Here is a 12698-nt window from a genome sequence, read left to right as displayed (position 1 = left end):
AACCAAAAAAAATATAAATAAATAAATAAAAAATAAATCTAAACTGCAGATAGCACTGGTTGACCTGGTCTGCCTGGAGGGCCCATGGCTATGTTCTCAGGAATTCACAGCCTGTGCTACAGCACAGCACAGAAGCAGGGGACACTTTGGTGAGTGACTTATGGAGAGTGGTTCTGGTTCCAGTAGCCTGAATGTCCAACGCACCTATGCTCCCCAAATCACCCTGCCATCAACTATTTCCTACGGAAAATCCGTTTACCTTAACATGGTCTGTTTCCAACGTGCTCTTTGTCCTTGGCTTTGTATCTTTCACCTGCTTTCCTTTGCCTTCCTCAGGTGGCTTCATCCAGTCACAGAGTAACGAAGGTCTTCAGAGGAAACAGCCCCTAGGACTTACTTTTTCCTCTTCATGCATATTCATACAGCCTGGGGCAGTAGTTTGTTACCCTCAGCAACAGTGTCATTTGGACAGGACCATTATTCCCTGCAAGGGGTTGTCCTGCTTATGGTATCATGGGTAGCAGCATTTCTGGTCTTTATTTAGCTTTTACCACCAGCAGAGCTGTGAGAATCAAAAATGACAAATGACCTGGACAAAGGTCCTATGGGGAGTAAGGTCTTCCCTGATTGGGAAGCAGCACAATCTACTTATTTCTGCCTCTCTTTCCCTTTCAAATTCCTTCATTTTTTGTATTTTTATTTTTTTTCCCCCTCACACTTCTCATACCCACTGTCACTTTGTATGCAGTATTTGAAATTGGGCTGGTTACTCTAAGGTAAAAGTAAGCAAATTGATAGCAAAACAACAACAACAACAACAAAATCAAAGCTGGTTCCCACTTCTCTCTTGATTCCTAGAGGTGCTGGCCCACCATTTCCATCCCACTTCCCCCAGGCATGCTCTATACCTGCTGCCTATGCATAATCTGCCTTCTTGTCACCGTTCTCAGAAGTGTTCTGCAAAGTTGTGAATGCCCTCTAACTCGCTATCACTTTGGACAAGTGTAATTGCTCAGGATCCTTATAACCTCTTCTAGTTAAACAACTTTTGACCAGTTCTTTTGACTTACATGCATTTTATTTAACTCCCAATTTCTTTATTTTCCATGTTAATACATTTTCCGTGATTGGATTTTGTGCTAGGCTGGTACATAATTCACTGAAGCCTATGTTTACATATATTTACCCTCTTGTCATTTTTTTTTCATTTTAAAAATTAAAAAAAACAACGAAGACAAAATCAAAACACAAAACAACAAAAATAATACATGACCTCAAGACAAAATGATAGAAATCCACAGTGGTTGCTACACCACACAATGCCATCTCCAATGAAGTTGCTCAGTACACCAGACAAAAGAATGCAAGATTGATCAAACAATCAAAGACAGCATTGTCATTGTTTTTAAATATACCTCTCTAGGACCATGTACAACATTAACACAAGCACAAAAACTGTAAGTGAAACTATGCCGATTAATTGGTGTATTCTGCTGTTTTCTGTCCTGTAAGGCAATTCGTTATCAGCCTTTCATGGCTTCATCCTCATCCCTACAACCTAGGAAATGTAGGTGTGTTTTCTATTATTCAGTCTTCTTTTTTACTCACTCAATAGCCTTCCTGGATAAGTTAGAACACTCCAGTAGCTTCAACAATCTTGTAATTGTCTCAGAGGTGTCTCTACTCAAAATATCCTTTATTTAGCTCCATCCTTGCAGTCTAGACATCTGTCACTGAGATATTACCTGATACCTCAAAAAAAAATTGTGCAAAACTGAACTGATTATGTACCATATTCCTTCTCCCTACATTGTAGGAGAAAAACAGAAAGAGTGGAAGAGGAGCAGAAAGATAAGAGGGAGAAGAAGAAGAAAGAAAGGAAAAAAATATTTTGTATATACTGATTATTTGATGATCTCATTGAATCCAAATGACAAACAAGAATATGAGTATCTTCTTTTTTGTAAAATTTCTTTAGAGTTAGATAGACTAAATGTTTTAACCTCTACCTCTTATTCATTTTTCAAATTGACTACCACTTTCATTTACCTTATGGCTATTTGTGTTAGTCAGATTTCCCATTGCTGGGACACAATACCCAAGGCTCACAGTGTAAAGGGGGAAAGGTCTATTAAGCTCAGGTTTTCAGGGGGTTTAGTCCATGGTTGGTTGGCTTCAAGACAGAAATTGTGGAATGGCATGGTAGATCAAACTTATTTCACAGTGGCAGGGAAGCAGGGCAGGGAACAGTGTCAGAGGAGAAGGCCAATAACCAGATACATATTCTAAGGTAAGACTTCCATGATTCACCCAGACACACCCAGAAGTGTGCTGCCTCAATTCCCTGGGTAAGTCCCAAATCAATCCAATTAACAATCCACTTTAATGGTAAGACTTTTCTGTATTCAAAAAAATTCCATATCTTTCTTAGTAGTTGATCCTTTTGTCTTGCAATTTTCTATGCTATTACGGTAGCCATTCTGAGAGATTCAAGAGTAATCACATCAATTTCCATACTTTTTTTTCCTGCAACAAAATGAAATACTTCTATGCACACCCCATCCTCCTCATCCCAATGGCCCTCACTTTTGAAGTTTCACTACCTATAGCTGTATAACTGCTGTTCATTCTACACTGTTTGCTGAGATAGAGATAGTCTCATTCCCCATATCACATTGTCTTGATGAATTCTTTCTCCATACCCCATGCATTTTGCAAGGCTTTACTTTTCCTGTGAAAATATGCTGAGGAATTCCATCCCACTGGAAAACCTTTCTTCTTGGCATCCTCTCCTTACCCTGATTCTGTTTTCTCAGCTTGCATACCTCTTACATGCTTTGCTTGCCATATTGTAGTCATTTACATATCTGGCTCCCTCTTTTGTTTTAGCCGATTTTTAAGGACATGTGCTAACATCACATGCATTTTGTCTGTATGTTTTAGAAATGTCCAGCACTTAGTAGAATCAATAATTTTTTACTGATAAAATGGGCTAATGTGATTAAATTCTTATTTCAGTTCTCTTTTCTTTTGAAGTAGGTAATAACGCCTCTGTCTCTGATGGACTGTGTGATGAATTCACAATAAAAAGAACATCTATATTAATGCAGTTAAATTCATACCTTATGAAAGTCACATGTCTTGCTACTGTTATGATAAGGGAAATTGTCATCTGGCATTTTTACTTCAAATGGTTTATTTGATGAACCCCATGGCTAGTAGATTTCAGAGTCTTTTGTATCAACATTGGCCTTGATTGCCCCAACATGCCCTTTTTACCTTTGCAAAATCCTGATATAAGTTTTACACTATATACCTGGCTGATCTATAGTCCTATGAAGATGAGTAAGAAGAAAAACTTGTTATTTTTATGCAGATCACTATTTCTACTTTATATTTGTTGAACTGGCAGAATCTTACATTTCAACTCTTTGATTTTGATGCACATGTTAATTTCTACAAGTCCAATTTGTCTTTTTTTTTACTTATTTTATTGCCACATTAGGCAAATATTAACTCTCATTTTTCCAGGTAGCTAATATGTACCTTTTTACAGAATACCTTTGAAATGGGTAGAGATGATGGTCACTATTTTCTAAATAAATTCTAAATCTAAATAAATAAATAAACTAAGTCTTATTGATTTGTTCAAGTGGCAAATGGAGGATCTGAATTTTGATTTTCCATTTGAGTCCTTTGTTTTTAAAAGATTTTTTTCATATGTCTAGAATTACAAGAAATGGGAAAATGGATCAATATTTCAATACAGCTTTGGAAGTGGGAAAGATAAAGAAAGATGGAAATAAAAGATAACAATCTCCATGCAGGATCCCTCTCAGACTGATTGTTTGTTTGTTTGTTTGTTTTCTCCCCCCAGTACAGGGAATCGAACTCACAACCTTGCCCTTGCCAGGCAGGCACTGTGCCACTGAGCTAAATCTCCCGCCCCTCAGATTGATTCTTGATGGAAACTACTTTCCAAACAAAGACTAATGCCCAATGCTCACACAATGTCACACTCCATTTAAGATATCACTGAAAGAAATAGCCACAAGTAGAAGTTTCATAATTTTCTGCAAGCAATTTATAGAGCTACATGATATGGTCAAGCTTTCTCTTTATTGATCCCTTTTCCCTTAAGATAACGATGATAAACATTAAGGGCATTCAGATGTAGGAGAATCAAATTTTGTTTGGTCCAATATGGCAGCCACTACTCATATGTGATGGTTAACAGTGAACTTTTAAGTTAATTAAAATAAATTTTAAAAAATCTGTTCCTCAGCTGCATTAGCCACACTTTTGGAACTCTTCAGCTAAATATTCTTCATTAAAATTTCTATAGTCACAGAAAGTTCTATGAGTAATGCTGTTCTAGAGTCAATATCACCAGTTACACTCTCTACAATTTTGGGCAAGTTACATACTAAGAATTTATATCCTGATTTCTAAAATATTTATTCCAGAACAAACACAGAACAGTAAATACTCATTATATTTGGAGATTCTGACCCTATAAACCTCATTTTTTCTTTCTTTTATTCCTGATATAGGCATGGTATATAATGGTCTTGCTAGATAGCTTACTGAAAGAATAAATGCAAAAATGTTTGTTTTCTCTTTGGCTCAAATTTTTTCTGATATTTCTTTAGGTATTTCTATTCATTTCTTTGGAACAACTGTTTAGAAAAGCACTATTCAGCTCTTAACTATGCATTTACACATTTATTATTTAATTTTACTTCTGATAATGAGCATACTGAAGAAATATGACATTAATTTGTCTGCCTCAAATATCTTGCAAATTTCTCTATAAGAATTCACATTCAAGTCTACAAAAGAAAATTTAGTTTTTTACCAGATATAGTGGTGCATGCCTGTATCCCCAGCACACAGAAGGCTGAAGCTGAAGGATCACCGTGAGTTTAACAACAGCCTAAGCTACATAGTGAGTTCAAGTTCAGTATGAACTACATAATCAGATGGTGTCTCAAACAAAAAAAAGTCTGAAAATTTATTTTTTTTTATTCTGGCATATTCTTCTAGCAGACAGCACAAAACTGTGAGAAGAAGAAGCTATTGCTTGGTATATTATGCTCTATTTTTTGTGTTTAATATATATACACTGAATCCACCTCGGGAAATTGAATCTTCCTTTGACTTACGCTGATCATGTTATACTCGTGTCTTTAACTTATTTCTTTTACTCTCTCAAGGTGTCATTTGTAAATTCTCCTGTGCTGAACAGGTTTTAAATGCAGGGCTCAACTAAAGCTCTTTCCTTGAATCCTGTGTCATTTCCCACCACAGCTTCCAGGTTGATGACCAAAATCCTAGTGGGAGATTCTTTATTAGTACACAGACTGTAGATACTCATTCTGCCCACCTCCCCCACTTCCCCTCTGTCTATTTGCACCTTTATCTGTGCTCACAAAATGTGTCCATAGTTTTTTTCTGTGTAATCTGAATTTCCAACAGCTCATCTCTTTATGTTTTTATTCTGCATCATTCCTCTCAGAACCTTAGTCCCCCAGTTACCATTAGGTAATGAAGGTGTGAGTCTGATGATGATATTAATATTTGTACTTTTCTTTTAAATGGAAGAGAGCTGGGAATTTAGCTTAATGATAGAGCACATACTTAGCATTTGTAAGGCCCTGGGTTCAACTCCCATGATGCACCCACAAAAAAGATGGAAAAGATTGAGCTTCTTTCTTGCCATCTCTACTCCATCTTTTACATCTTTCCTTAAGAATATGAACTAAGGAAAGTTCACGCGAGCCCTTCATGAGATGATTGTTGTCAAAAGACCCTCCCAAAGAACCCTCAGTAGATATCAAATCTACCAGCACCTCAGTGTTAGAGCTCTTAGCCTCCAGAAGTTAGAAAAGTAAATTTCTGTTCCTTAGGTTACCCAATCCATGATATTTGGTATAACAGCCAGGGTAAAGTGAAAAAGGACCCTTACTAAACATTGATTGAACGTGCAAGTGAATGACTTAAGTAATGGAGAAAATACAGAAAAATTTAAAGCTGTCTTAAATGTAATTAAATTCAACTTATTGTTCCAATACTTAAATACCAGCTGTCACATTCTTTGTAGCAGTTACTCAGTTACTTGACACCCCCATGACAAGGGAAAAGGTAACCTTGTGTTTGGAAAATGCAGCTATCTCCCCACAAGCCTATGAATTGCTGGCTCTCTCTGCTCTTGAGACTTATTGAATAAGTCTGTTGCTTCTTCCACAAGGTAGTTTTTCAAATACAGGAAGGCATAAAAGTATCTTAACAAAACACATCTGGGGTCATGCACACAGAGCTTTGGGTCACTCAAGCTCTTTCCTGTGAAGAAAAGCCACGATTATGCTTTGGAATCACACTGATCTCCTGTGTATCACCTTGTACTTCTCTGAACTTCTGAGAAGCTCCTGAAGACAAACTCAGCTCATCACAAAGCATTTCCATCCTTGACTCAAATACACGGGCAGACACAATGTTAAAATACAAGGCACTTAAAATACCATATCATCCTCCTGTATTCTCTTTCCTGTGTCCAGACAAAAAAACAGCATGTAAAATTTTGACCATGCTGGTAGAACCTGATTAGCTCCTTCACTCTTACACTTTCACTCTTAGCAGCAAAAAATAGCTGCTAGTTGCGATACGTTTTACTTTCTAGATTCATGGTTAGCTATGGGGAGAATCAACTTTTTCTAGGTGACCCATAGCATTCACCTTTAAAAATGGAAGCTCTCAGGCTGGGGATTTAGCTCAGCGGCAAAAGCGCCTGCCTGGAAAGCGCAAGGTCATGAGTTCGGTTCCCGATACTGGAGAAAAACCAAAAAAAAAAAAAAAAAAAAAAAAAAAAAAATGGAAGCTCTCTTCAAAATATATATATTTTTTCTTTCATTAGATCATATACTTCTGCCTCTTCTAGATAAATTGCTGTCCAAACTGACCAAGCCAAAAATTTAAGGACAGATTCTTGCCTTATGCACTGGATTTTGTCCCTTTTAGAGTTTCCTTGGTCAGGGAAACTCAAGAAAGTATGGTGGTACCTCAGTTCACAAATTTAATTTGTTCCATGGTTTTGGAAAAAATGACTATATGTTTGTACAGGAAAGATGGCCTAAGTCATCTTTGTCACCCAATGCAAGGTTTCCAAACAAAAAGGAAATTTTGCCAAAAACTTCTATCTGTGAACCAAATTGTTACACTTAAAATCATTTGTGAACTGAGATATCAGTGTATCTAAATAAAATTTGATATAGAGACTTAGAGGAAGTATTAATCTTTCAATTGTATATTGATTTCCCCTACACATTCTCTCTGCCAGGCATCACAGGGATATGTATAACTTGAAATATTTCTGCATATCACCACCTGGATTTGAATTAAGGTAAGTGGGCTTAGACATGCTGAAACAGTTTCAGTCCTTTTTTTTTTTAAGGTAATGGGAATTGAACTCAGGACTTTGTGCTTTCCAGGCAGACACTTGTGCTGTTGAGCTATTTTCCCAGCCCTCACAGAGGTATTTATGTATGTATGCATGTATGTATGAATGTATATATGTATTTGATAGTACTGGAAAGCCATTCAAGGTCCTCGACCATGCTAGGCAAACATGCTAACATTCCCATTACTTTTAAATCATAGTTATATTTGTCATTTCACCTTCAGATCCATTTTCCATTGTCAAGCAGCATAATCTGTGAAATATGTAAATCACATTAATGTATTTCTCTTCTTAAATATCCTTCAATAAATTCTCATTGAACGGTTAATAAAGTTCAAACACTTCACCATGATAAATAAGGAACTCTGAAAATTATTCTAGCCTCCCTGTCAAACTTCATCCACACTTTCGCTTATTACCAGACTCTTCCAATTAAGAGCTTCTGCTGCCCTAAACATCTGCCTTCCAAATGGGCCCTGCTGTCACAGACTTACGTATGTTCAGGACGCTGTCGACAATTGCCAGGTGGCAAGGTGGAGCCGTTTCGATGGGTTGGGTAGGCCTTTTTAGGAAGGTTCATTAGTTGAACAGACCCATCTTTGAAGTAATGGAGCAAACAACATGTGTGTGAGAGGAAGGAGCCCTCTGAACCAAAAGAAGCAAGAGCAAAGACTCTGAGGTAGTGTGATCAGTGCTTTCCAGGATCAGCATGGAGGTCAACGGTGATCAAGAGGAGAAAGCGGGTAGGGTGGGGGTGGGATGAGGTCAAATTAAAAGTAATAAAAAGTATTATGTAAGAATTTAAGCATAGAATGAGGATTTTAAATTTAATTTTCATCAGGATAGGTATCTATAGGTAGTTTTGAGTAGTGGAGTATGGGATTTTGACACCCAGTTTTGAATTAATCAACAAAGAAAGAATGTGGGTCTTGATGGATAAGGGAGTAGTCCAAGTTGGCTTCACTGTCAGAGCCAGCAATTGCATGCAGGTCTCTGGGACTGCAGACTGTGTGGTGTCCACAGCTGCCATGAAAGTGATCAGCTGGAATAAAAGGAAGGCCTGGGAGGTAGTGTCAGAGAGGACAGCTCAAGGGTAGCAAGTCTAAGGATTATGTTAGAACAGAGCATTTGATGCTGTGTTTGCATTTTAAAAACTTTCCTTAAGTTTCTGCAGCTTGACTTATCACTTAGAAGGTGAATAGATGCAGGAAAAACGTAGTCATGTTTGGGGCAAAACAGCAAACAGTATACACTTGGTGAGTGCTTTATCCTACAACAGTTTCTTATGTGGCTTCCATCAGCCTAGAGTGTACTGATCTCTTGGTTCCTGGACAAATCCTTTCCTGAATAGCACAGGCCAGTACACCGTGCAAGAGAAAGTACTTCATCAATCAGGTTTGGAGGCTGCTAACCTTGTCCAAAATATTTGTCTTTGTTGTGAGTAACTATCTCACTCGCTGAAGACTTTATTTTATTTTACACTCTTGAGAATACAACATAAATAAAGAGACTAAAGGCAGCCACGTCAGATACATCTTTCAAAGATCCTGCCAAGATCTGTCAACCTGAGCCTCTAAATAACTGGTGACAAATGTTGTGTTGACATATTTCTCTACTTCCCAGTGAATAATTAACAGCAAATGTCACGGAAGGCTGGCGTAGTAATTTCACACAAATAAAAATCTACTTCCAACTCATTTCAAGCATCCATAACTTCCTCACTATAGACATGCTTCTGAAACAAAGAAAATCATGTGCAAAATTATTAGAAAACTGGTTGCCTTCTAGGCATAGTGGAATTTTCTATCTTTTCATCATTGTCAGAGGGAAAACAAACGGTGAGCAGAGTGTGGAGAAGCAGCTGAAGACACTGGATGAGAGGAGTCCGTTACTTCCATGATAAAAGAGGCAGGATAGTATGAAATGAGCAGCCTCTTAGGTTAAAGAAAGACAGGTTTAAGGCTTGACACCACCACTTGTAATGTGACCTTGAGCTCCTGAATTCATGTCTTAATTTTTACACTTGTTAAACAGGTAGAAACTGTGTTTGCAAGGCTGCTGATGGTGAGGGTTATACATGCCAACCTTGTGAAGATCAAAGACAAGTTGTTCACTGACACAAGAAAGATAACCAATGACTGAATGTCTACGCAGATGAGTCATTATGCTTGGCACTCCCATTATGGCCTACTAATATTAGGCATCCCCAAATTATATTTACTTCACTTCCTTTTATCCATGGCCACTTTCCTGTCATACAAGAGCATTGGGAAGGTGTCATAGAGACTATGAGGTATGAATAACAAACACAATGAATGTTGAATTTTTTTAAAAGGGCAGTAAAAGACACATCGCCACAAATCCCCCTGAAAAGAGTCCCCTGTTCTTCAAAGCGACTTATTCCATCTCTCTTGCCGGATTCTGAGATAGCTTTGAAAGTCCTCTTTCACGAGTATCTTTAGTTTCACTGTTGTAGCTGACTCAATGTCTTGAATCGATTCAAAACGTTTACCGTTCATGGTCACTTTGAATTTGGGGATGAGACAGACAGAGGTCACATGGTGCCATATTTGGGGAGCAAGGTGGATGAGAACAGGCTACGATAATTTCACCAGCCCACCTTTTCATTCGATGTCACTCTACTTTTATCCATGGCCACATAAGCAGCATTCATAAAATTTTTGATCGTACCTCATAAAGACACCCATGAAAGAGGACATTCAGAATTGCTTCAGAAAGTGGCAATAGCAAGAATGATAGGATAAGTGTGTCTGAGGAAAAAGCGACTATTTTAAGGTGGGTACTCGCAAAAATGTAATGCATTTTTTCATTTAAACATTTATCATATATTTTAATAATTCTTTGAATATGCTTCACAGCCCAACATATTTGACATATACCTATTTACAAAAACTGTAATCCCCTCTGTATAGTGCCTTAAAATGTTTGGATATTTTCTTACATAAATGATGAGCCAGTTTTACAGCTGGGGCCAGAAATGCTCCAGCTCACCTAAAGGCACGCACTACTCAGACAGTTGGCATTCACTGGAAAATAGACCTGACTTAGGAGTCTAGAGAATAAAGATGTGAAGAAGAGATATTATTATATTAAAAATGATTTATAGGTTGCAAGGGGAATTTATGAAAATTCAGACTTCCTAACTGTGAATCTACCTGTGAATGCCTTGAGACTGCTGCACTTGGCGAAAAAAATCTCCTTCCCAATTCAAATCAAATTCTCTTCTTCGTTGTGGATTAAACATTTATGAGTTACATTTATTGGATCCTGAATAAGATATTCATTTGCTGATACAAATACTTTGCTGGCCAAGGAATCCTTCTGATGGATGCATGTTCTATCCTTATGATTTTTACCCCCTTTGCTGGCATACAAAATATCTGAATTCATCTTGCAGGCAGGGTTGTGGGGGATGCAGTCAGTACAAGAACACTTTCAGATCCAAAAAGATAATGAGGTCTACAAAACTCTGACATAAAATGGAATGTCCAGATCAATTTTAATCAAATGACTTAGACTTTCTTTTTGAGCAAAAATCCATTTTTCTGATACAATGCAACTATGAAATTCAAGTTTTGATAGTCATTTTTCTTAGTTATTTTTTGAGCAGAAGCAGGAAAACAGGTGCTCTGTTCTTTCTCTTTTTGATATAATGGTTCACCCAAAAGTGTATGATGCTGAGTTTTATTGTTTGTGCCCAAATCTTTTCAGCAGACCAAGATGAGCATAGAAATAAACACGGAAAGGGATGCATTATAGGCAGTGTGGCAAGAGACTGACTGCTTAATACATGCAGATACCATTGCTCCCTGACTAGCCAATGATTGAGATAGATTTAGGAATAAAGTGTTGTATCACCCATGCAATAGGATGGTAGAGATTTAGAAGCAGAGATTTTGAGCAGTTACACATAAACCACGTAGTGGATTTGAATTTGGATTTCTGTATTCCAATCTAGCCTTATTCCTCAGATGTCTTACAACCTAGCGGTATTTAGATTTGCTAAATTCCTTACCTAAAAGTAATGATGATCATAGTGATGACAGTGTCCCTTGTTATCTCATCTTAGGGTTGTTGGGATGATTAAATCAAATAGTGTGTGTGAAGTTCTTAGCCTATTGCCTAGTACACAAAAGAAAAGCACATGCTAGCCAGGATAATGAAAAACTCAATAAACACACCAAAATACAGTTGTTTCTCCCGCTTCATTATTTCCACAGGTGAAAGCATTCTAGCCATAGAGTTAAGGTGTTGGCATCACACTTGGAACATTAATTAACAAATATAACTCCATTTATTAGTAGACGTAATGGAAGTGATTATAAAATATAATTGAAAATGAAAGCCTTGGCAGCAAAATTATGGAATATGAAAAATCCATGGCAGTATCTGGAACAAAGGAGGAAGAGTAGCTTAGTTGTCAGAATGGGAGCACTTAGTTTCTGAAAGACAAATGGAGATATTTGGATTTAATGCTGACACCAAAATTATACAGTTCATGCTGCTTATTTTCCAAGAATCACCAGCTCTGAGTGATTGAAAAGTATGGATTCAAGTGTCAGAAAATAGAATGGGTCAAACAAGAATAAGCATTCAAACTTTGCACCTCTTTCCTTCAGAAAACAGGAAATCTTCACAAACATCCAATCTTGCTAAAATGGCTGAAACAGAAGATTAACAAGTGTTTGTTGAAGGACTACACAAAGAAAGACAAAATGATATCGGTGGTATGATGCTTTTAGGTGTTTGAGATGTACAGACGGAAAAGACGTTATCTTTCCACTTATGATGCTCACAGTTTAGTGGCTGAGGATGCATTTTAATGCAATTTAACATCAGATAACTAGTTAATATAATTAATTTGAGAATGCATTATAGAATTTAGAAAGTGTCTTCAGAAATATTTCCTCATTTGATCTTATAAAAGCTATTTGTAGAAAAAGATGGTTCTAAGTTACAGTTAAGAAAACAAAAGTCCAATGAAGATGATACCATTAATCCAAGGTTTTATAGATAGCAAACATAAAAAGCATGCCGGGTATAATGGTCTCTCCAGCATATATTCCTGATACTCAGAAAGCACACTGCACAGCCTGGTGCAGTGGTGCACTCCATAATTCCAGTGCTCTGGGAGCCTCAGGTAAGAGAATTTCAAGTTCTAACTCAGCCTTGTTAATCTAGTGACTTCCTAAAATCCTGTTTCAAAATACAAGAGGGTGAA

The sequence above is a fragment of the Chinchilla lanigera genome, unplaced genomic scaffold (assembly GCF_000276665.1).
Source record: "Chinchilla lanigera isolate Chin_1 unplaced genomic scaffold, ChiLan1.0 scaffold00060, whole genome shotgun sequence".
NCBI classification, from domain to species: Eukaryota; Metazoa; Chordata; class Mammalia; order Rodentia; family Chinchillidae; genus Chinchilla; species Chinchilla lanigera.
This window is presented reverse-complemented; position numbering follows the sequence as displayed.